Source organism: Neomonachus schauinslandi, chromosome 1 (assembly GCF_002201575.2).
Source record: "Neomonachus schauinslandi chromosome 1, ASM220157v2, whole genome shotgun sequence".
In the NCBI taxonomy this organism is placed as follows: domain Eukaryota; kingdom Metazoa; phylum Chordata; class Mammalia; order Carnivora; family Phocidae; genus Neomonachus; species Neomonachus schauinslandi.
In genome coordinates, this window is record NC_058403.1 from 132,914,615 (window position 1) to 132,938,218 (window position 23,604).

At 39.4% G+C, this 23,604-nt stretch overlaps 1 pseudogene; it reads left to right on the forward strand.

Annotated features, from left to right (window-relative positions):
- The first annotated feature begins 107 nt into the window (after positions 1-107).
- Positions 108-2,055, forward strand: LOC110570669 (annotated as a pseudogene).
- The last annotated feature ends 21,549 nt before the right edge of the window (positions 2,056-23,604 follow it).

Sequence of the window (23,604 nt, forward strand, 5' to 3'; positions counted from 1 at the left end):
GGGCGGCCCTGGACGGAGGGCAGGGCGCAAAAGGCCGAGCTTCCAGGCACGTTGTTGGCTGGTGGCTGGTGGCGGGAGCCGGGGTGAGGGGGGCGGCTTGCAAGGCTATGGGCCAGAGGGGAGACGCCGTGGTGGGCGGGGCATGGGGACCGGCTGGGGGCGCCCTGGGGTTCTGAGGAAGGAGGATTGTTACTGTTTTTGTTTGCAAGGTCAGAGTTCATGACCCCTGTGCCTCTGCAACCGGCTTGCTTTTTTCTTTAAAGGTTGAAAAAAAATTATGAAGCCTTAGGAAATACTGAGTATAATTAATCTGTAGTCCAGAGTTAGATACAATTTAATAATTGTTCAATTCCAAAATAAAAGTTGTTGTGAGCCCATGAAATTTTCTTGATTGCATTGATTTTAATTGATTTTAATACATTGCGTTGATTTTCTAAAACAACTCAGAGATTTTAATTGATTTAATTATTTGATTTTAATTGGTTTTAATACATTGCGTTAATTTTCTAAAACAACTCTCTGAGGAGACAATATTTATAATAGCTAGAGTATTTATGAAAAATCTGGCATCAGGTATTTATATATTTGTATATATGCATATATGTGTGTGTGTGTGTGTGTGTATGTGTATGTATAAAACCCAAGATTATATGAACTAGGAAACAATTGTATGTCTCAACAGCAGTACTGGAGTGCAGAGTTTGAGACTGAGATTTAAAAATGCTTTTCAAAATGTGGGATTTGGAAAAGGAGCAGACATTTTGTTTCCAAAACCTGAAGTTTTTCTGAGGACTGAAATCAAAGTTGTAACTGCCACAGAAGAGGGAAAAAGGGAATGTGAATGTGGTGCAGAACAACCTGGCCCCAATCATCTATCTCATGTGCAGGGTGAAGGCACTGAAGGAAAACCCTGCACTGTATCTAGAAAAACCCACACATGAATTGATTCCAGGTATGATGATCTGCCTCTTGGGCAGACAGCCGGGCCTGCAGTCAGATGTGGACAATCACTGGGTGGTTTGCCACCTGCCTCATGGCCCAGATCTGTAAGCATTTCAGCACAATCACTAACAACATCCAGTCCCAGATCACCATGACCGTCACCAAGAGCTAGGTGGACTGAGAAGACTCGTGGACAACTCACTGTGGCTCCATCTCAGGCTTGGCAGAGATGGGACACGATATGATTAAGACTCTGATTCTGCCATGGCTATACAGCAGGAAGAGAAGTGGATCTGCAGTGTTCTGGATGGCCCTGTGGTGAGCAACATCAACCACATCTGAGCTGACCACATGCAGAGCCTCCTCCTGAAACACTATGCCCCAGTACCAGCAATGCTGCACCGCCATGTGATAATCAGGATTCCTGTGGGGCAGAATCTGGGTCCCTTGGACTCCTCTTCTCCTCCCATGTGGTCAAGGCTGTGGCCCAGGCTGCTCTGCAGGCTCAGCAGGTCAACAGGACCACTCCGACCACCACTCAGCACTGGTTCATACTGACCTTTTGCAGGCCCCTCAGTTTTACCCTAGGACCTCTGGTTTGCTGAAGGTCCCTGATGCCACCACACTGCCCATCCAGACACTGGTATGTGTGTGAACTGCTGCCCATCTCACCCTTCCCCTCCTCTAACCAAGTTTATTATAATGTCATTGTCCTCCAGTGGCTCATCCACCCAATCAGCAGTCCCTCAGCACTTCATCTTCTGGCTCAGGTTCTAGCACTACCTCTCCTGTCACCATCATTGTTCCCAGTGTGCAGCCCATTGTCACACTGATCTCCACTGCCACAAGAGCACCCCCACCTTCCTTTGGTCCCTGGCATTGTCCAGAAGTACATTATGGTCTCCTTCCCCTCAACAGAGGAGGGGCAAAGGAGGCCCTACCACCTATCCTTCTCCAGCCCTCCTCAGTCCTCAGCCCCCTCCCAACTTGAAGCCAGTGCTCTCTGTGGGGGAAAGAGGAAGCTGGGGACAGCCCTCCTCCAGCTGCAGGGACTCCACAAAGGCTCATGGCTTCTAGCCCTCTGGATCTGGCTCCCATCAGCCTGCTCCTTGATGTTGTTACACCTCAGCCGACTTTCTTCTTTCCCCCAGATTCTCATACACATGCTGGGTGGTAGTCTGTTTCTCCCACATTGCTTTCTTTTTAGATATTGTGCAGCCAAGTCCATATTATAAAAGTTTGTTAAAAAAACAACAAGACTTGAATGTAAGACCTGAAATCATGAAACTCCTGGAAGAAAACATAGGCAGTGAGGCTCCTTGACATTGGTCTTGGTGATGGTTTTTTGGATTTGACACCAAGAGCATAAGCAACTAAAACAAAAATAAACAAGAGGGACTACGTCAAAATAAAAAAGCTTTTGCACAGTGAAGGAAACCACCAACAAAATGAAAAAGCAACCTACTGAATGGGAGAAGATATTTCAAATGATATATCAGATAAGAGACTAATATACAAAATATATAAAGAACATATACAACTGAACACCAAAAACCCAAATAATCCAATTTAAAAATGGGCAGAGGACCTGAATAGATATTTTTCTGTTTTTGTTTTGTTTTGTTTTAAGTAGGCTCCATGCCCATTGTGGAGTCCAACATGGGGCTTGAACTCACAACCATGAGATCAAGACCTGAACTAAGATCAAGAGTTGGACACGTAACTGACTGAACAGCTCAGGCGCTCCTGAATAGATGTTTTTCCAAAGAAGACATACAGATGGCCCACAGACACATGAAAAGGTGCTCAACATCACTAATCATTGGGAAAATGCAAATCAAACCCACAATGACATACCGTCTTATACCTGGCAGAATGGCAGTACTATCACAAAGACAAGAAATAAGTTTGGCCAGGATATGGAGATAAGGGGACCCTTGTGCACTGTTGGTAGGACTGTAAATTGGTGCAGCCACTGGGAAAACAGTATAGAGTTTCCTCAAAAAATTAAAAATAGAAATATCATATGATCCAGTAATTCTACTACTGGGTATTTACCCAAAGAAAATGAAAACACCAATTTGAAAAGATACACGCACCCCTATGGTAATTGCAACATTATTTACAAGAGCCAAATTATGAAAGCAACCTAAGTGTCCATAGATAGATGAGTAGATAAAGAAGTTATGGTATCTGTATCTATATATCTATATCTGTATAGTGGGATGTTATACTCAGCTATAAAAATGAATGCCATCTTGCCATTTGCAATAATATGGAAGTGTCTAGAAAGTATTATGCTAAGTGAAATAGTCAGTTGGAGAAAGACAAAAACCACATGATTGACTCATATGTAGAATCTGACAAACCAAACAATCAAACAAACCAGAAGAAGATTCATACATACAGAGAACAAACTGGTAGCTGCCAGAGGGGAGGTGGGTAGGGAAATAGTTGAAATAGGTGAAGGGTATTAAGAGGTACAAACTTCCAGTTACAAGATAAATAAGTCGCAGGGATGAAAAGTACAGCATAGGGAATATAGTCAATATTATAGTAATAATGTTGTCTGGTGACAGAGGGTAACTATACTCATTATGCTGACCATAGTACAATGTATGGAATTGTTGAATCACTATGTTGTATACCTGAAACTAATATAACATTGTATGTCAACTATACTTAAATAAAAAACAAAACAACAACAAAACACAATGAGATATCACCACATGTCTGTTAGAATGGCCATCATCAAAAAGACAAGTGATAACAAATGCTGGTGAGGATGTGGAGAAAAGGGAACCCTTGTGCACTGTTAGTAGGAATGTAAATTGGTGCAGCCACTATAGAAAACAGTATGGAGAATCCTCAAAAATTTAAAAATAGAACTACCATATGATCCAGTAATTCCTCTTCTGGGTATATACATATCCAAAGGAAATGAAAACACCAACTTGAAAAGACATATGAGCTTCCACGTTTATTGCAGCATTATTTATAGTAGCTAAGACATGGAAATAACCTAAGTGTCCATTGATGGATGAGTGGTTAGAGAAGTTGTGGTGTGTGTGTGTGTGTGTGTGTGTGTGTGTATGATGGAATATTATTCAGCCATAAGAAAGAAGGAAATCCTGTCATTTGCAACAACATGTGTGGACCTTGAGGGCATTATGCTAAATGGAATAAGTCAGACAAAGATAAATACCATATAATCTTTTTCTTATAAGCGGAATCCAAAAAAACAGAACTCGGGGTGCCTGGGTGGCTTAGTCGGTTAAGAGTCTGCCTTCGGCTCAGGTCATGATCCTAGAGTCCTGGGATTGAGACCTGTGGTAGGCTGCCTGCTCAGCAGGGAGCCTGCTTCTCCCTCTCCCTCTGCTGCTCTCCCTGCTTGTGCTTTTTCTCTCAAATAAATGAATAAAATCTTTTAAAAAAATTAAAAAAAAAAAGAACTCATAGATACAGAGAACAGATTGGTGGTTTCCAGAGGTGGAAGGTAGGGGGTGGGCAAAATGAGTGAAGGTGGTCAAAAGGTACAAACTTCAGTTATAAAACAAGTAAGTCCTGGAGGTGTAACATACAGCATGGTGACTATAGTTAACATACTCTATTGTATATTTGCAAGTTGTAAGAGAATAGATTTTAAAAGTTCTTATCATAAGAAAATAATTGCAACTACTTGTGGTGATGGATGTTAAGGAGACATATTGAGGTGATCATTTTGCAATATAAACAAATGTCAAATTGTTATGTTGTGCACCTGAAACTAATATAATGTTATTTGTCAATTATATCTCAATTAAAACATTTAAAGTAAAACTTATATGCTTTTTTCATATACAAAAACATAGAAAACTGGGGCATAATTCTTCATATAGATAATATTTATTAACATTATTAAAAACTCAGTAGTAATTCATATATATATTAATGTATAATATTCATACATTGATGTGGCAAGAAAAATTATGAAAAACTTTGAAATAGGTGGATAGGTCCTTGATCCCAGGACTCCGGGATCATGACCTGAGCTGAAGGCAGACGCTTACACAACTGAGCCACCCAGGCGCCCCAAGAAATGCAGTTTAAATCAGCAAGGAGATATCGTTTTCTCACGCAGCACGAAACAAAAGGATTCTGATTCTTTTGGCTGTTATCTGGCCTCAAAAAAAAAAAAAAAGTCATTAGCTGCTACTCATTAGTTCCTACCCTTCCTCAAAAACATGTTTGAGAGTTAAATCCACTTTGGCTCTAGTCCTTGCTTTGAAATATCAACATCAGAAGGTTTTGTAGAAGGGAAGTGGACAAAGGGTGTGAGACCAGGTCATGGGCAAGGCAGTAGAAGTATTAAGGGATGGTACCCTGAAAAGTTGTTGAGGTGATGGTTTACATTTTGTGAAATTGGATGTTTCGTGCTGCGTGAGAAAACGATATCTCCTTGCTGATTTAAATTGCATTTCTTGGGGCGCCTGGGTGGCTCAGTTGTGTAAGCGTCTGCCTTCAGCTCAGGTCATGATCCCGGAGTCCTGGGATGGAGCCCTGCGTCGGGCTCCCTGCTCCATGGGGAGTCTGCTTCTCCCTCTCACACTCCCCCTGCTTGTGTTCCCTCTCTCGCTGTGTCTTTCTCTGTCAAATAAATAAAATCTTTAATAAAATAAAATAAAATAAATTGCATTTCTTTCATTTCAAGTGAGGTTGGGCATATTTTCATGTACTTTTAAAACAATTATGCTAAGTGAAATAAGTCAAGCAGAGAAAGTCAATTATATGGTTTCACTTATTTGTGGAACATAAGGAATAGCATGGAGCACATTAGGAGAAGGAAGGGAAAAGTGTGGGGGGGAATTGGAGGGAGAGATGAACCATGAGAGACTATGGACCTGAGAAACAAACAGGGTTCTAGAGGGGAGGGGGGAGGGGGGATTGGTTAGCCCGGTGATGGGTATTAAGGAGGGCACGTACTGCATGGAGCACTGGGTGTTATACAAAAACAATGGATCGTGGATCACCACATCAAAAACCAATGATGTATTGTATGGTGACTAACATAACATAATAAAATTAAAACAAAACAAAACAAAACAATTGTTTTAAATTAGATTATCTTTTTTTTCCTTTTTAAAATTTGTACCAGCTCTTAGTAAATTCAGGAAATTAGCTCTTTGACATATGCATTTCAAATATTTTTTTTCCATTATTTATTTGGCTTTGACTTTGTTTATGGCGTTTTGTCATGTAGCAGTTTTTAAAATTTATGTTCTAGATTTACCAGTCTTTCTATTTACAATTCTGGGTTTTGTGGTTCTGAGTTTCTTCTCCTTTTCCCCTCTAATATTATGAATAATTTTACTTGTGATTTGTTCTGGAAAGTTTTGGGATTCATTTTAATAGTAAAATTTTTTTCTACCTGGAATTAAATTTGGTATAATTTCCAGATAGATGTTCAGTTGTCCCAACAGCACTTAGCTACTGACATGAAATTTCACCTTTGTCATAAATAAGATTCCAGTATAGTTGGGCTTATTTTAGAAGAACAAAGGTTTATGTGAAACTGCATGGTATACTTGAGAGGCATGTCTTGGAGCAAAATAGACTAAATTCTGACCCTAGCACTTGATGTGGACCTTGGCCAAGGAACTTCTCTGGGTTCCAGTTTTTTTTCATCTTCAAAATGGACATGATCATAGCCTTTGAGGGCTATGACAGTGTGTGAAATACATGCAGTAGAGCAGTGTAAGCAATAAAGAACACAGAGGAAAGGAGGTCAGAGAAGTAGGGAGGCAGGTTATCTGAGGCCCTGTAGGCCATTGTGAAGATTTTGTTTTTTTCCGCGAGGGAGATGGGAAACAGCTGAGGATTTTGAACAGACAAGTGATATGATCTAATGTATTTTACAAGGCTTTTGCAATCAAATGCTCTACCACTGAGCTATACCTCCATTTACAAGGCTTTTGTATTGCAATTATACTGTAGGAGGAAGCAGGGCAGAAGTGAATTGCAGTTCTGAGGAGAGAGGTGAGGAGGGATTAGACCAGGATGGGAGCAGGGATTTGGGTAGGAAATGATGGATTCTGGATGGAGTTGCCATCAACTGAGATGGAAAGACTTGGGAGTAGAGCAGGTTTGGAGGCAAAGACTGGGAGTTGGAAATTGATCATTAAATGTGTTATATGTGAGAGATTTACCACAAAGCTAAGTATAGATAGGTAGGCACTGTACCCACTGGGAGTTCAGGAGAGAAAGCTGAACTGGAGATGAAATCTGGAAGTCATCAGTATATGGACTATATTTAATATATTTAAAGTCATGTGGCTGAGATGAGATCACCAAGGGAGAAGGAAAGAGTTTGCAAGACTGAGCCTGAGGACTCACTGACATTAAGACATTGAGGAGAAAGGGGAAATCAGCAAAGAAAGCTGGGCAGTGTCCAGTAAGACAGGAAGAGACCGACAAAGAGTGGTGTTTTAGAAGCCAAGTATGGAGTGGTAGGGGTGAAAGCCTGATTGGAGTGGGTTTAAGAGAATGTGAAGGAAGAGATACTGGAGAGAATGGGTACATACCGTTATTTTAAGAAGGTTGGGTGAGGGGCACCTGGGTGGCTCAGTCGTTAAGCGTCTGCCTTCGGCTCGGGTCATGATTCCAGGCCCTGGGATCGAGTCCCGCATCGGGCTCCCTGCTCCGCGGGAAGTCTGCTTCTCCCTCTCCCACTCCCCCTGCTTGTGTTCCCTCTCTTGCTGTGTCTCTCTCTCTGTCAAATAAATAAATAAAATCTTAAAAAAAAAAAAAAAAGAAGGTTGGGTGAAAAGGAGGATGGAGGAGGTGTTGTTGGGGAGGAGGGGAAAGGAGAATGTGTAACATTGTTGCCTGGGAGAGTCATACATTTGTTGATCAACTACAAGTGTTTGAGTTGGTGCTTCCCCAAGCATGTCTAGCATACCACTGTTGGTAAGTGAGATGGTTTTAAGTAGTACTTCAGGGCATACTTTTACAATCTTAGTCATCATACTTTGAGTCCACTGTGTATTTTGAAAAATACAACTAGCATTTATAGTGATATAAAAGTAATGGTATAAAGTTCTTTTTGAAATAAATTTATTTCAATAGAAAAAGTGAATCAGTTTAAAGAAAAATATCAAAAGCAATACAGGGGCACCTGACTGGCTCAGTCAGAAGAGCATGCGACTCTTGATTTGGGGTTGTGAGTTCGAGCCCCATGTTGGGGGGTAGAGATTACTTAAAAATAAATAAATAAACTTAAAGAAAAGCAGTACAGGTAGTTTATAGATGTGGTAAGTTTACACAAATACTCTAAGCTTAGGAAACACATGCTTAGGGCACTCAAGGTCCTTTATAATCTAGCTCCTTATCTGACTGAAGTCGCACTTTCTTTCTCAATCCTCCTAGAGAATCTCTCTCATTACTATCTATTTCCATCCTGACTGCATATGTCTTCTCTGAATCCTGTATTTTGACACTGGACTATACTGTTGTTTATATATTGTATCACGTGTGTGTTTTACTTTCTCAATGAGAATTTCAATCAGCTTCTACCTTCCCCTACTCAAACACACACACCTACACATAAACACACACACACACACAATTCTCTTTGCAAGTGCATTTGCTGTGCGGCCTGCTGAACCTTTGTAATGTTGGGGTCTATGGGAAGAGTGGAAAGCCAGATGTAGGCTAGTGTCTAGTAAGATGGGACCTAAGCTGCTGTAATGGCTGATGCAGGCTACGAGAGCCAGGAAGTTCCAGGTGCAATGTCCAAAAGTCACAACAATCATAGACCCAGCTCAATCGTTGGCAAGATAAGGTGATCAGGCCTGGTGATGAGAACATGGCCGCAAGTTCTCCCAGGTAGCAGTCCGTGGGCAGTCAGGAAAGGGCAATTGTTAAAGCAAGGGAATCTGTACACACTCAATTAGATCAACACTTACCTGCTTGGTTATGGATGGCCTCGGGAAGGAGGCCTGCCAGACTCAGGTGAGCACCAGGATCTCCCATCACTACTGAAGAAGACTCCTGGTTTGTAGAGGCATATTTTAATGAAACATATCAGGATTTGAATCGTAGCTTCATCTACCTATGTGGCCTCAGTTTCTTCTCTATAGGGATAATAATTCCTAATAATTATTAATTAACTAAACTGATTACGTGTGAAGAGAACCTAATGTAATAATCAATAATGATAGTAATACTTTAATTATTAATATAATTAAAAGAAAGTAGAGAATCCTAAAAGAAAGATTAGTGAGTAACTAGGTAATGGCTTTACCAAAACTAAGAACTTGGGCATAGTAACTTGACTTAGGGTCGGTAAAAGGATAAACTACTTTATTATCTTAAATCATTGGTTGAGTGAGCTGGTCAATATGCCAATCATCCAGTAGCATGAAGGGGCTGTATTATTTCTAATGTGAATTGGACATATGGGGTCCTGGATGCAATTCCATTGCTGTATTCAGAATGTTAGATCACTTTTGAGTTCTTTTTCTAGTTTTAAAAATAATGTATAGAAATTAAAGAGGACCCAGCCCATAAGTTATTGTGTTTTGTTAAATTTGCTTAACAAGTATTTATTGAATGCCTATCTAATAAAGGCAGTATGCCAACAGGCCCTGAGGAAATGGTAGTGAATAAGACAGGGATTGTCTCTGCCCTTATGGAGCCAAATAAGCAACTCATGTCTGGTTAGTGAATTATGATTGTGATACATGCTAGATGAAGTGCAGGATGTGAAGAATGCAGCTAATAGGGGGATCTGGTCTCATCCAGGGGTGGTTATTAGGGTGTTTAAAATGAGATCTGGAAGATAAATAGAAGTTAGTTGGGTAAAGCAGGGGTAAAAAAGAGCATTTCAGGAAGAGCACGTGTTAAGGCCTTGGGGTTGGAAGACCATGGATTCAGGACGGAAAGATATTTAGTGTGGCTGGAGTACAGAGAAGAATCAGTGTGGCAGAATGTGATTGTGATGTGGATGCAGGCCAGTACGGCAGGGTCTTCTGGGTGATATTAAGGAGTTTGGATTTTGCCTTTAAAAAAATGGGCAGGCTAAATGTACATTAGTGAAATGAACTCAGAGACGACTCTGGCAGCAATGTGGAAAGAGGTGGGGAGCAGTGCCAGAATGAAGGAGAGAGACGCTTTAGGAAGCTACTGTTGTGTTCCAGTTAAGACATGATCGGGGTGTAGACTGAGCTGGGGGGCAGCAGAGGAGTCGCAGACCAATTTGAGATAGTTATAATGGCTCCCTTGGGAATAGAGGCTACTTTTGCCAGAGAAGGAAAGGCAAAGGTTTATTTTTAGAGTGAAGAGGATATTGGCTGCTTGTCTTCTCTCTTCACAGAGAAGGAAAGGACAAATCATCTTACAATTTAATGAGGGAGAATTTGGGATTACTTCGTATAGTAATAGACCTGCCAAATAGAAACTGTAATTTTTAAATGAGGGCTTTTGAAGTAAGATAGAGAGATCCATCCTGGAGGCAAGAAGATGAATCCATTGACCTCTTGAACTATTTCCTATTTCATAATTTCTTATTCCACATTTGCCTAGTACATCTCTTGTGAATACTAGGATATATTTTTATATATATCATCCCAAACTGGAGCACTGAGTATTCCCAGAAGTTTTCCTGGAGCATTTACACATTTTATCAGCGTGAGAAAGAGAGAAGCAGATCTGGATAGCCAGGAACAGCCCTGGAATGCAGAGCGAGGCCCTGGCGTTCTGGGGAACACCAACAACCCTCGACAAGACCACTGTGTGACCATGGCGAATCAAGACAAAAACAAGACCACTTAGTAACCGTATTTGACCACAAAGGAAAACATGAACATCATCCAAACCACGAAAACGACCAAACATCTCCCGTATCCTGGTGGATGGGAATGGTTGCTGCTGCTTTCCCAACAACAGCCTGTCTCATTCCATTCTTCTTAGCTTCCAGATAAGAATTATGAAGATCCCCAAATCCTATAATAAAGCCTTTCTAATAATACCATTCAGTGAGATGACCTATGGTTCTCCATTACTGCAACAGGTTAAGAAACCCAGCTTTTTCAACTACAGGTGTTTCCACTGGTCTTTGGCTCAAGAGCATCAGTAAGCATAAGGAACAGTCTGCGGGTTTGGTACGCTTTTGCCGTTGGAATAAAAAGTTCAAATTTTTAGGGCACCCGAGTGACTCAGTCCCAATTAAACCTCCAACTCTTGGTTTCGGCTCAGGTCATGATCTCAGGGTCCTGGGATGGAGCCCCACGTCGGTTTCCACGCTCAGCAGGGAGTCTGCTTGAGATTCTCTCTCCCCCTTTCCCTCTGGCCCTCCCCCCATTCGCATACCCATTACCTCTCTCTCTAATAAATAAATATTTAAAGAAATTCAAATTTTCTGTGTTTTGCTATATCCACATGGCTGGTGTCTTCTAATTTTGTATGTGATGTCTTGACACCTATAAGATCACAGCAGTTCTGGCCAGGTTCTTTATTAAACATTGTAGCCCACTTCTTTGTCTTTTTATATCACCACGTTCTTTTGTCAGGGGAAGCGTAACCATTGACAAAAATCTTTGACTTTCTTGCTACCATTTTGCATAGGGAAAATTATGCAAATTGAAGATATGAAAAGTGTAACAGTCTTAACTCAGCCAAATCATACTGCTTGTTCATAATAATGAGGCTTTTCTATTTGCAGCAAAAGTGGCTTTTTTGTGTTCAAGATTTTTAGTTTGTCCACATCTGTGGGAGAATTCCCAAAGGAACTTTGATCTTGTATGTCCATGGTTGAGTATTCCCGGATGATGGTGATGGTTCATTACTCATACATGGGCAGACTGACTTTCCCTTGCAGTTAATTCCGTACATAGAACACGGTACTCAGCAGCATCGTGTACGCAGTAGATTTGTGACAGACTTTTGGGGGAGCTGGGCTGTTTCTAAGTACCTGTATTAAATAACTCTCTGTGTTTGAGGGCTGTGCTGTGGGGAGACATGCTACCATGTTATTCAAGAAAGTTATTTCAAAATTACACACCCCTGACTGCAACTTGTATTACATGCTGGTGAAATATAAATACTCGAATGAAAACATCATCTTTCTTTACATGCATTTTGGGTGTTTGTATAATTAAAGTGATTATATATTCATTTTTCATATACTTTTTGTTAGTCAGTGCACCATCCCCTCACCCCTCTATTATTTCTGGATGGAAGGCTCCCCTTTGTGAGTCAGCCAGTGGGCTCAATGAAGGAGGCAGCAGGGGATTATTATGTGACACTGGCAGCTAAATAATCATTTTATTGTCCTTTGGGAATTAGAATGAGGATGAGGATCAGAATGAAGAGAAGGTCTAAGGAAGAACAATTTTTTGCCGCTAAAACTATTATCACTTCCTCCTATGTAATGTTTCAAATCTTGGATACTCTGAGGATGTCACCCCAATTTGATACTAACAGGGAAGAGAGAGAACCAGGAATGTGGAAAGTGGTTAGAACGTGGTCAAGATTTTGAGTGTCTTCTAGGACATAATTTCTATTTTATTTTGTAACATTATCTTAAATGAAATAAGTTAAACCTTTTGAATAAGGTATGAATAGATATTAAATGTATTTGTTAAATTACTTATGATTCATTAATTCTCAAACATTAAATATTAACCAGTAAAAAGTTACTTTTAAATCACTAAATCGAATCTTTTAAGAGGGACTGATTTTATAATCTGGAAATTTTATTTTTTTTGCTAATAAAAAGATCACTGAAGGTTTTCTTCTGGAGCAGTTTCATAAAGAAGAGGACAGGACAAGTACCCAGAATTTTAAATATTCTCATGTTAAAAAGTTATTATTATTTTAATAAAATAAGTACTTCATTTTATACTATTAGTAGATGGAATACTTTAAAGCTAGTTTCTATTTTTGTCTCATCGTTTTAAAGGATTGTTTCTTTTGTTTATATTAAAATTTTAATTTCTCTTGTTTTGAAACAATTTTAAATTTACAGAAAAGTTCCAAAAGTAGTAGAAAGATCCATAGACTTCTGTATGGCTTTTATTGAGATTTTCTAACTGTTAGCATTTTTGCATTCTCTTACTCTCTCTGTCTCTCTCCACAGACACCCTCTCTCTCTCTCTCACACACACACACACACTCACAAACACGCAGATATATACACATACATATTGCTGTGGATTTTGTTTTTTCCTGTACTGCTTGAAAATATGTTGCGGGGCGCCTGGGTGGCTCAGCCGTTAAGCGTCTGCCTTCAGCTCGGGTCATGATCCCAGGGTCCTGGGATCGAGCCCCGCATCGGGCTCCCTGCTCTGTGGGAGGCCTGCTTCTCCCTCTCCCACTCCCCCTGCTTGTGTTCCCTCTCTCTCTCTGCCAAATAAATAAATAAAATCTTAAAAAAAAAAAAGAAAATATGTTGCATACATGATGCCTTGGAATTCCTTAATATTTAGAGTGTCTTTACGGTGCAAAAATCAAAATTATGAAATTGACATTTATCTAACATTACCATCTAATCCATAAATCCCACTCAAAGTTTGCCTGTTTCCTCCAGAATTGCCTTTATGTGTACAAGACCCAATCCAGGATCATGTATTGCATTTAGTTGTTACTCCCACTTGGAAAAATTTCTAAATCTTTGTCTTTAATAAACTTGACATTTTTGAAAAGTAGATGTCACTTACATTGCAGAGTGTCTCTTCATTTGAGGTCACCTGATATTTCCTCATAATTTATGCATTTTGGGCAAAAATGATTTTTTTAAATTTCTATTTTTCTATGTGTTACATAATATAGATAATTTGTCAGAAGAGTAGCACATACATATAATTTATAAGTAAATGGAGGTCCATGCACAAAAATGTTTCTACTAATGGTGATACATGAAGATAAAGAGTTGGAGGCCATTGTGCAAAGTGGTAGTGAGGGTAACAGTCTAGGAGCTGGCTGCTAGAAAGAAGAGAATGAACATTTTTAAACTTGGGCATTGTGGGAGCCCAGAAGCCTTGAGCCAATGAATTATCCTGGTTCTGGGTTAAGACCATAATTCTAAGCCTTACATCTTTGTATGATCAGATGCTTTACTCTAATTCAAAACTTGTGATGCAGAAATTTAAAAACCTATGTTTTCCCTTTATTTAGATACTTGATTTTAACGATGTCATAGTTGAAAAGTTCTTCCAACAATATGTAACCCAAATACAAAGAGTATATCTTTGTGTATGCTTTCCAAACTGTAATACTCATCTTTCAAAACTAATAAAATATTTTTGTTAAAAAAACTAGGAAATTTTTACCTATTGAAGGTTTATAATTTAAAAAATTAACATGTAGGTTTAACATGCACTGAAACTATTAAAAAGTTTTAACAAGTTAAAATAGTTTTCCAAGTTTCTTAAGTGTGCATGTATTAGAGTTTTTATGGGCTATGTAAGTTTTGGCAACAATAGTATGTAATAATAGAAACACTTCCAAACTTCTGCTCTCATAAAGCTCTTTCCATAGCATAAATATCTTTCAAGTAGTAGTTTATTTTCTCACTTATTGTTAGATTGAATATTTTGTGGTACGTGGAATTCTCATGCCCACTAACTGCAAAAGTCAGCACATTTGAATCACTTGATTTTTTTGTTGTTGTTGTTGCTGGAGAAAAGAACTCATCTTTACGTCAGCCAACTCTTGTAGGATTTTGCCAGTCTCACCTGCAATTCTCTGTGTGATTGCATTATTGGATGCTGTGGTGCACTGCTATGTTTCCACTATATTGGTGGCTGAGAGGTCATTCTCTAGGCATTGCACTCAGTGGAAAGATGTCTCACCCCCTCCCATGGGGCAGCTCTCATCTAAAGACCGGCCAGTGCTGGATATAAAGACTCAGACAGCCTGCTGCAAGGTGGAACAAAACTGAAGCACCAGCCCAACCCCAGAACTCCCCATGGGATTGGTTGAGGACCAATTAAATTTCATTTCTCCCTCTGCTCAATCTTGTCTTCTGCACTTCCCCATAGTTAATCTTGAGGGCACTCTCCAGTAAAATTTCTGTATGTGATTCTTCTCAGAATCTTTTCCCCAGGGAATCTGATCCTAGAAAAAGGTGTGCAGAAGCCCTTACATTTTTAAATGTCATTTTTATAAAGCTAACCTCACCTTGATATTCTGTGGCACTGTATTTTTGGGGAGAGGGGAGAGAGAGAGAGTGAGCGCACATGTGCATGAGCAGGTGGGAGTGAGGTGGTGGCGGGCAGAGGGGGAGGGAGAGAGAGAGAATCTCAAGTAGGCTCCATGTCTAGCATGGAGCCCCACACGGGGTTTTGATCTCACAACCCTGAGATCATGAGCTGAGCCGAAATCAAGAGTTGGATGCTTAACCAACTGAGCCACCCAGGTGCCCCTATCCTGTAGCACTTTGATTTTGTATAGCTTCACCATCTTTGCTGTAATAACTTGTCTGTGAATGATAGAGGGAATGCATTTCATGTGCAGTACTTTATACCTTTTTTGGGGAATTTAAAAAATTCCAATTCAAATAGTTGCCTGAAATATTCTAAACATCATAATTTTTCTAAAAGAAGCTATTTATTACTGAGGGAAAATGTTATTTGGTCCCTTTTTTAGTAGCTCACACACACACAAAAAGCCCTTCATGTGTTTTATTATTGGAAACAGAATCCAGAAAATACCATAGCTGAAATGTGTTAGAAGCATCAGCGTTTCATCCAAATATATAGCAAACCTTCAACACTACATAATTTGTTCCAACATTTGTTTCTTCACTCTTCTATAATGCTTTGCATATATCATTCAACAATATTTGCTGACAAAGATATACGTTTTAGGTTTCACCACATGCTTTTTGTTTTGTTTTGTTATGTTTCAGCCATTTTAACTGTGACAGAAATAAGTATTTCCCCAATAGATGTGGCTGTGCCTTTTACCTTTGCTTTAAAATGAGAAACCTCAAAAGAAGCTTCTAAATATTTATTACCACATTTCATGACACTTTGTAAAATTCTATATTTAATGTTGCATGACTTTATCAATCTCTGAAAAATAATGGTTTTTCTTCAGGTTTGAGATGCTTAGTTTTAACATATCCCACTAATCTTTATGGCATGATGCTACCATTTGCTACTTATATTTCTGGCAATATGACAAACTAGATTATCCAGAAAGCTTCCTGATATAAAATACATGTGCTAGGTAAAATATAAAACAATATCATTTTTAAACATGTAGCTGGATGAGAAAGCATGTAAGGAAATTCCCAATGGGCAGAAAATGAAGTACAAACTGAAAACCCAAGCCAAACCACACTGGTTGGTGCTTTGACAGAGAGTGGGATCAGGAGAGAGCGATGGAATCCTTGTCTCTGTCACATAGAAGTTTAGGTCCTAGTGCCTACACAAGAATAGAATATAATGTCTTGGGATTTCATGAGTTTAAAGATTGCATTTGAGACACCATAGAAAGCTGGGGCCTTTGAAGATTCACACTAGAAAAACTGTCTACTCACTGATGCAAAATAGTGTCTGAGAGGCATTTGTATTATGTTTTCATTTAGATTTTAGATAGAGTCTTTAATGAAAATTTGTAACTGTATCCCTGTCCTCACCCACAGTTGGGATTAAAATATTCCTAGTTGTCAGGTTCTAGAAACTCTGATTCAATAAATGAACATAAACATGGCCCGAGCATGTGAAAACCCTGAGCATTTGGCAAAGTAAATATAAAATCTCTCTGGAGGAACACCCTCAATCCAGACTATACAAGATTTCCACCAATAGCATCCTGAAGCATCCTGAACAAATCACAATACCAAATTACAAAGCACCTAAGACTACAATATGTCATCACTGAGAGTCAGCATACACAATAAGCAGCAGTAATATAGTTAAGAACTTCAGATAGGAGAACTACTGAACAGTAAAGATAAAAGAAGTGTGCTTAAAATAATTAAGGACATAACGAGAATCAAAACCATGAGAAAAAAGCAGAAACCATGGAAAAATCCAAGAAGACTGGAAAAAAAGAAACAAACGCAACCAAATAGAACTTTCAGAAATGAAAGGTACAGTCACTGACATTAAAAACTCAGTGGACAGATTGAACAGTAGATTGGTCCCAGCTGAAGACAGAGTTAATACACTGAAAGATCTCATTGGAAAGGGTGATGCAGTTACTTCCATTTTGCCTTGAGACATTGCGCCTTGCCCATCTGGCTGCTTCTCTGAAGAGAAAGCCTGTTTTGAGTTAGTTTCCCATCCATTGTTCTGCTTTCGTGTGCAAATCTTATGCATTTCTGGCTCCTTTCCCTCCCAGTCTGTGTTTCTATGGGGGGACCATTTTATCAGAGATATTCCTTCATGTGCCATACTTTGATATTTGAAATGAATCTGCTTCCTTATTGATAAAGGATAAGTTTTCCTAATATTCAAAGAAGCTGCATTTTAGATCACTGAGCCATTATTGGTCAGCCTGGAGGAAAATAAGAAAACTACATATGGGCAAATAGTCCTGATGGAAAAAAATAAATAGATAAAGCTATTCCATAAAAGAGGTAATCCGGGGGCGCCTGGGTGGCTCAGTCATTAAGCATCTGCTTCCGCTCAGGTCATGATCCCAGGGTCCTGGGATCGAGACCCGCATCAGGCTCCCTGCTCCACGGGAAGCTTGCTTCTCCGTCTCCAACTCCCCCTGCTGTGTTCCCTCTCTCGCTGTGTCTCTCTCTGTCAAATAAATAAATAAAATCTTTAAAAAAAAAAAAGATAATCTGAATTTGCTCACTATCCTGAAAAGATTATAAACCTGGTAATTAAAATAATTTTAAACAATTATATTAACAATTAAGAAGTTCTTAGGAATTAAACTTGTTTCAAAAAAAGCAACTTATCTATCCTAGTTAATTTACTGATAGATCAGGAGAATGCTGGAGATAGAATATGAGAAAATTCATCTCAGCAGATTAGATAAATGTGCATTATGTTAATCAAGGTACAGGAAATAGTCACTATTCTAGGTATTTCAAGCAGAAAAGAACTTACTATATTTCATCAAAACTTAACTGTCAGATGCACCACTGTTTTTTTTTTTTAAGATTTATTTACTTATTGGAGAGAGAGACAGGGAGAGAGAGAGAGTGAGGGGAGGGGCAGAGGGAGAGAATCTTCAAGTTGACTCCCTCCTGAGCATGGATTCCTGAGCAGGGCTTGATCCCACCACCCCTGAGATTATGATCTAAGCATCTAAGCTGAAACCAGGAGTCAGATGTTTGACCAACTGAGTCACCCAGGTGCCCCTTGCACCACTGTTTATAAAAAATACAAAGTGCTATTAAATTATGCCAAAATGCCTTAATAAATCTTTTTTTTTAATTTAAATTCAAGTTAGTTAACATATAGTGTAGTATTAGTTTTAGGAGTAGAATTTAGTGATTCATCACTTACATGTAACCCCCAGTGCTTCATCCCACCAATTGTCCTCCTTAATGCCCATCACCCATTTAGCCCATCGCCCCCCACCTCCTCTCCAGCAACTCTGAGTTTGTTCTCTTATGGTTTGCCTCCCTCTCTGTTTTTATCTTATTTTATTTTTCCTTCTCTTCCCCTATATTCATCTGTTTTGTTTCTTAAATTCCACCTATGAGTGAAATCATATGATATTTGTCTTTCTCTGACTGACTTATTTTGCTTAGCATAATAGACTCTAGCTCCATCCACGTGCCTTAATAAATCTTGAGTGAATTAGTTACATCTGTCCTTTATTGTTTTGAAGTTATTTCATCTATTTTGAGGGATTTGGTTATTTCTTCTGCTTTTGGTTGCATTGCTTGATGTGAGATAGGCAGTCCTTTTATATAGACCTCAGTAACAAAACTGGGAAGTTCTGCTATAAGGCAGGGACTAGCACATTATAGCCCATGGGCAAAATCTGTAAATAAGGTTTTACTGGAACACAACCATGCCCTTTAGCTTATCTGTAATGTATGGCTCTTTTGTGCTCCAATAGCAGATTTAAATAGTTGTAACAGAGATTATATGACTCCTATGGAAGGGCTGGTGCTTTAGATAAACAAGTTTGCCTGCTATAGGGAAATATGTGTTATAAAAAGAACTACCATTTATCAATATTTATCGATATTGTGGTACACTGTAACAAGTTCTTTATATAGAGTAGAAGTCTCTTATCCAAGATGGCCAGGACAGATGTTAGTTGATTGGTTGAAACATTCAATCAGTCAATGAATATTTATAGATATTTATACCTGTCATCTACCAGGCAATATGTTTAAAGGGCTTGGAATTCAGAGGGTGAACAAAACAAAGATTACTGTCTTCATGGAGCTTACATTCTAGTTGGTGGTGGTTGGGCAGGATAGAAGGGCCTAAGAGGAAATAGAAATAACTGAATTAATATTTAAAACAAGTATTACATAGCTCATGATAGATACGTATGAAAAATAAAGCAGGGAAAGAAGTGTTAGAGGGAGCATTTTACATTGAAAATAGAGAAGTCAGGGACATCTCACAGAGGAAATGGTATTTGAGTGAGGACCTGAAGGAGGCAAGCACAGGGCTTGCATCCGATGGCAGAGTGTTCCAGGTGCAGAAGTAAGGAGGGGATGTGCCTCATGGTTTAAAGAAAAAGTAAGAAGGCTAATGTGTTTAGAAGGGAGAAATAAATAGGAAATAAGATCAAAGAGGCAGGAAGAAATGGGAACAGGGATGGAGCAAATTATGGTCCATTGTGAAGTCTTCGGTTTTTCCCATGAGTGAGCCTGGAAGCCACTGGAGAGTTTTGAGTAGTGGAGCAATGTGAACTTACCCAACTGGACACCTCTGTGGCTTTGTTGGGAATAGATGGAAACGGGGCAGAGCCCATTAGAGAGGGGTTTGGAGGCAATTAAGGAGCATTTTCAATAATCCATGTGAGAATTTGTGGTAGCTTAGGCCATCGAGGTGGTGATGAAGGTGGTGCAAATTTAGATGTAAACTTTTCACGGTGGAGAGCTTTAGATATATTAATATCGAGAGAATAATTTAATAAGTCCCTCCACCTTGAAAAAGATTATTAACTTAGGACCAGTTTTCAGTCATCTATAAACCACTCAATTCTCTGCCTAGCATATTATTTTGAAGAAATCCCAGACAATTCTGATCTATTTTGAGAGTAAAATCAACAGGATTTGCTGCCAGTTTGGATGTGAGGTGTGGGATTCAAGGATGGCCCTGAGATCACCTGTTGGGGGGTGGTGGTGGAGCTGAGACTTGCGGACGTGGGAAAGACTAATGGAGAAACAGAGCTTTTTTGGTCGGGTGGGGTGGGATTCAGGAGTTTGGATTTTTACATTGTGGTTTTGAGATGTCTATTAGCTATTCAAGAAGTGAGATCTTAGCAGGCAGCAAGTTTGATCTATCTATGTAACTATTCACTTATATCTCTCTTTATATTTATATATGTATCCAGACTTCTTAGTGTGGAAATTCCGGTGTGTGTGTGTGTGTGGGGGGGGTTCTTCATGATTGGCATCTCCTGATTTCATGTTACATTTCCCTCCAATTCTCCACTGGCATTGGGCCCTCTTTTGCCCCTTTGAATGCCAAATGTTGTTGCATCTCAGGACCACCAGGGGGAGATTTAAAAAAATCCTGATGCCCAGGTTGTGAATCTGGGCATCCTATACCCATGGTATCAGCATGTCTGGGGTGGAGCCAGGCATCAGTACTTTTAAAAAGTGTCCAGGTGATTTCACTATGCAGTTAAGCTTGGAAACGGACTGCCATAGCCCCTGGATACTCAAAATGTGGTTCTCTGTCCAGCAAATGTGGTCTTTCTACCAGCAGTGTTGGCATACCTGAGTTTGTTAGAAATGCAGAATTTCAGGCCCTACCCCACCCTCCTAAATCAAAACTTGCATTTTAACAAGCTTTTACAGTGATTTATGTTCACACTGATATCTGGGAAGCACTGTGATTATGTCTTATGCTTTTGCAGAAACTGTCTTCGACCCGTCCTGCTTGCTCAATCCCATTTATCCTTTAAGGTTGACCTCAGGCATCCCCATCCTGGAGGACTTCCTCATCCCTCCTTCCACGTACTCTGGCTATTCTTCTGCGGACAGCCTCTATTTACCTTTACCATATCCCTTATTATAGATTACTGTAATTGTAGGTTTAGCCAATAGATTTTAGAGATTTTTGCCCAAATCTCCTAGATTTTGTCCCACAGTAGCAGAGATTGAATCGCTGGTGCTCAGTCAGTGTTTGTAGATATGAGTGGCTAAGGCAGAAATTGTTTGGGTGGGACTCAAGGGTCTAGATGGCAAGGCCCTGGATCTGTCAGATCAAACCACTGGAGGGACTGACTGTCACAAGCGGCAGGCCCTGATGTGTGTGAGTTCTGATCATTGGGCTGCTTGAGGCTGTTGATTCTCCTTTATCTTTCTTGCCGTGCAGAGGGAGACTGTGGCTTGCAGGGTGGGTGATCAGAGCCAGGGGGAGCTCTGAATTCTGTAGGTATTCCTTGCTCACAGCTGTGACAGAGAATGAGGGGTTAGAATAGCCTGGATTTCTTCGAAGATCTTATTAAAATTGGTTCTATGATACTTTTTTCCCCAGCTGTGAAACCAGTACACAGAAAAGCACAATTGTAGGAAGGTGGTCAAAAAGTACAAACTTGCAGTCTTATGATAAATAAATACTAGGGGTGTCATGTACAACATGATGGCTATAGTTAACACTGCTGTATGGTATCTAGGAAAGTGAAGAGAGTTGATCCTAAGAGTTCTCATCACAAGGAAACTTTTTTTCCTTTTTCTTTTTCTTTATATGAGAGGATGGAAGCTAACTAAACTTAATTGTGATAATCATTTCACAATATATGTAAGACAAGTCACTATGCTGTATACCTTAAATTTAAATAGTAATGCATATCAATTATAGCTCAATAAAACTGAAAACAAAAGACAAGCACAAATAAAATATAAATTATTTGTAATCCTGTCCCTCAAAAAAATTTACCTTGGTGGCTTACACTTTTCTAGTATTTATATGGAAAAAAATAATACAGTTGACCTTGAACAACTCGGGGGTTGGGGCCTTGACACGCCTCACCCCCATCCCCACACAGTCTAGAGTTCATGTATAACTTTTGAATTCCCCAAAACTTTACTAATAACCTACTCTGGACTGGAAGGAAGCCGTACCGATAACATAAATAGTCGATTCACACATATTTTTTGGTTCTGTGTATTATATACTGTATTCTTACAATAAAGTAAGCTAGAGAAAGGAAAATGTTATTAAGAAAACATAAGGAAAATACATTTACAGTACTATATTTATTAAAAAAAAATCAGTGTATAAGTGGACCTTACAGTTCAAACCCATGTTGCTCAAGGGTCAACTAAACTGTACTACCTATCTTATGAGGACTCACATCATCTGCCCCCCCCCCCAACAGTACCTCTCTGACTTCCTTTTCTTCTACCTGTTCCCTCTACTTGAGCCACACTCACCTCATTCCTGTTGTTCACGTACACCTGGCATACTCTGCCTTCGGGCCTTTGTTCTAGCTCTTTTCCAAGTGGGACCATCTCCCTAAATACCCTTCTCCTTCCAGTCTTTGCTCAGATTTCACGTTCTCAAAATAGCCTTGCCTGACAACCCTATTTAAAACTGCAGCCCATGCCCACATTTCCTTAAACCCATCACTTCCGGTTCCCCTTAGCCTGCTCTAGTCTGCATTTCAAGAACTTAGGATTTTTTTTTTTTAAAGATTTTATTTATTTATTTGAGACAGAGAGAATGAGAGACAGCATGAGAGGGAGGAGGGTCAGAGGGAGAAGCAGACTCCCTGCCGAGCGGGGAGCCCGACGCAGGACTCGATCCGGGGACTCCAGGATCATGACCTGAGCTGAAGGCAGTCGCTCAACCAACTGAGCCACCCAGGCGCCCAAGAACTTAGGATTTTTTTAAAACATATTGCAGAACATATTATTTTATTTTATTTTATTATTTATTTATTTATTTTTAGAACATATTATTTTATTACATCTGTTCTTTATTGCCAGGCTGACTTCCCCTCTCCTTCATCTCCTTTGCTTCCCCCACCTTCTAGAATGTAAACTCTTCCAGGCCAAAGGATCTTTTTGAGGATAACAGTAATTGGTATATGGGTAGATAGTCAATAAATATTTGATGAAGGAAGGAATGAATATATAATTGTAACTGAAATAGTAACATACTGTTTTGTAGACAGTGATAAAGTGTTAGTGTTTTTAACTTGGCAATATACTGTGTCCATCTCGTCACATAAATAAGTATTCTTTGACATGGTTATATCCCTGAAAGTTTTTGATTTCAAACAGTTTCTGTAAGCATTATTAAGCTCAAACATCAGTAAAGATTTGAAGTGAGACTAGGGAAGAGCTGACTACACCCCATTCATTACATTCCTTCATAAGGATTTGTTGAGTAAACGAATATATATTTTATGATATAAAAATAAACATTACATATTTATATACATTTCACATACTAGGATATACATATTTTCATTGTTATATATTCATATATAACACTGTTATATGATTAAAAAAAAACAGTGGTAGAGAAGCTGAGGGAATAAAAGATCTGAATTATATATTGAAATAAT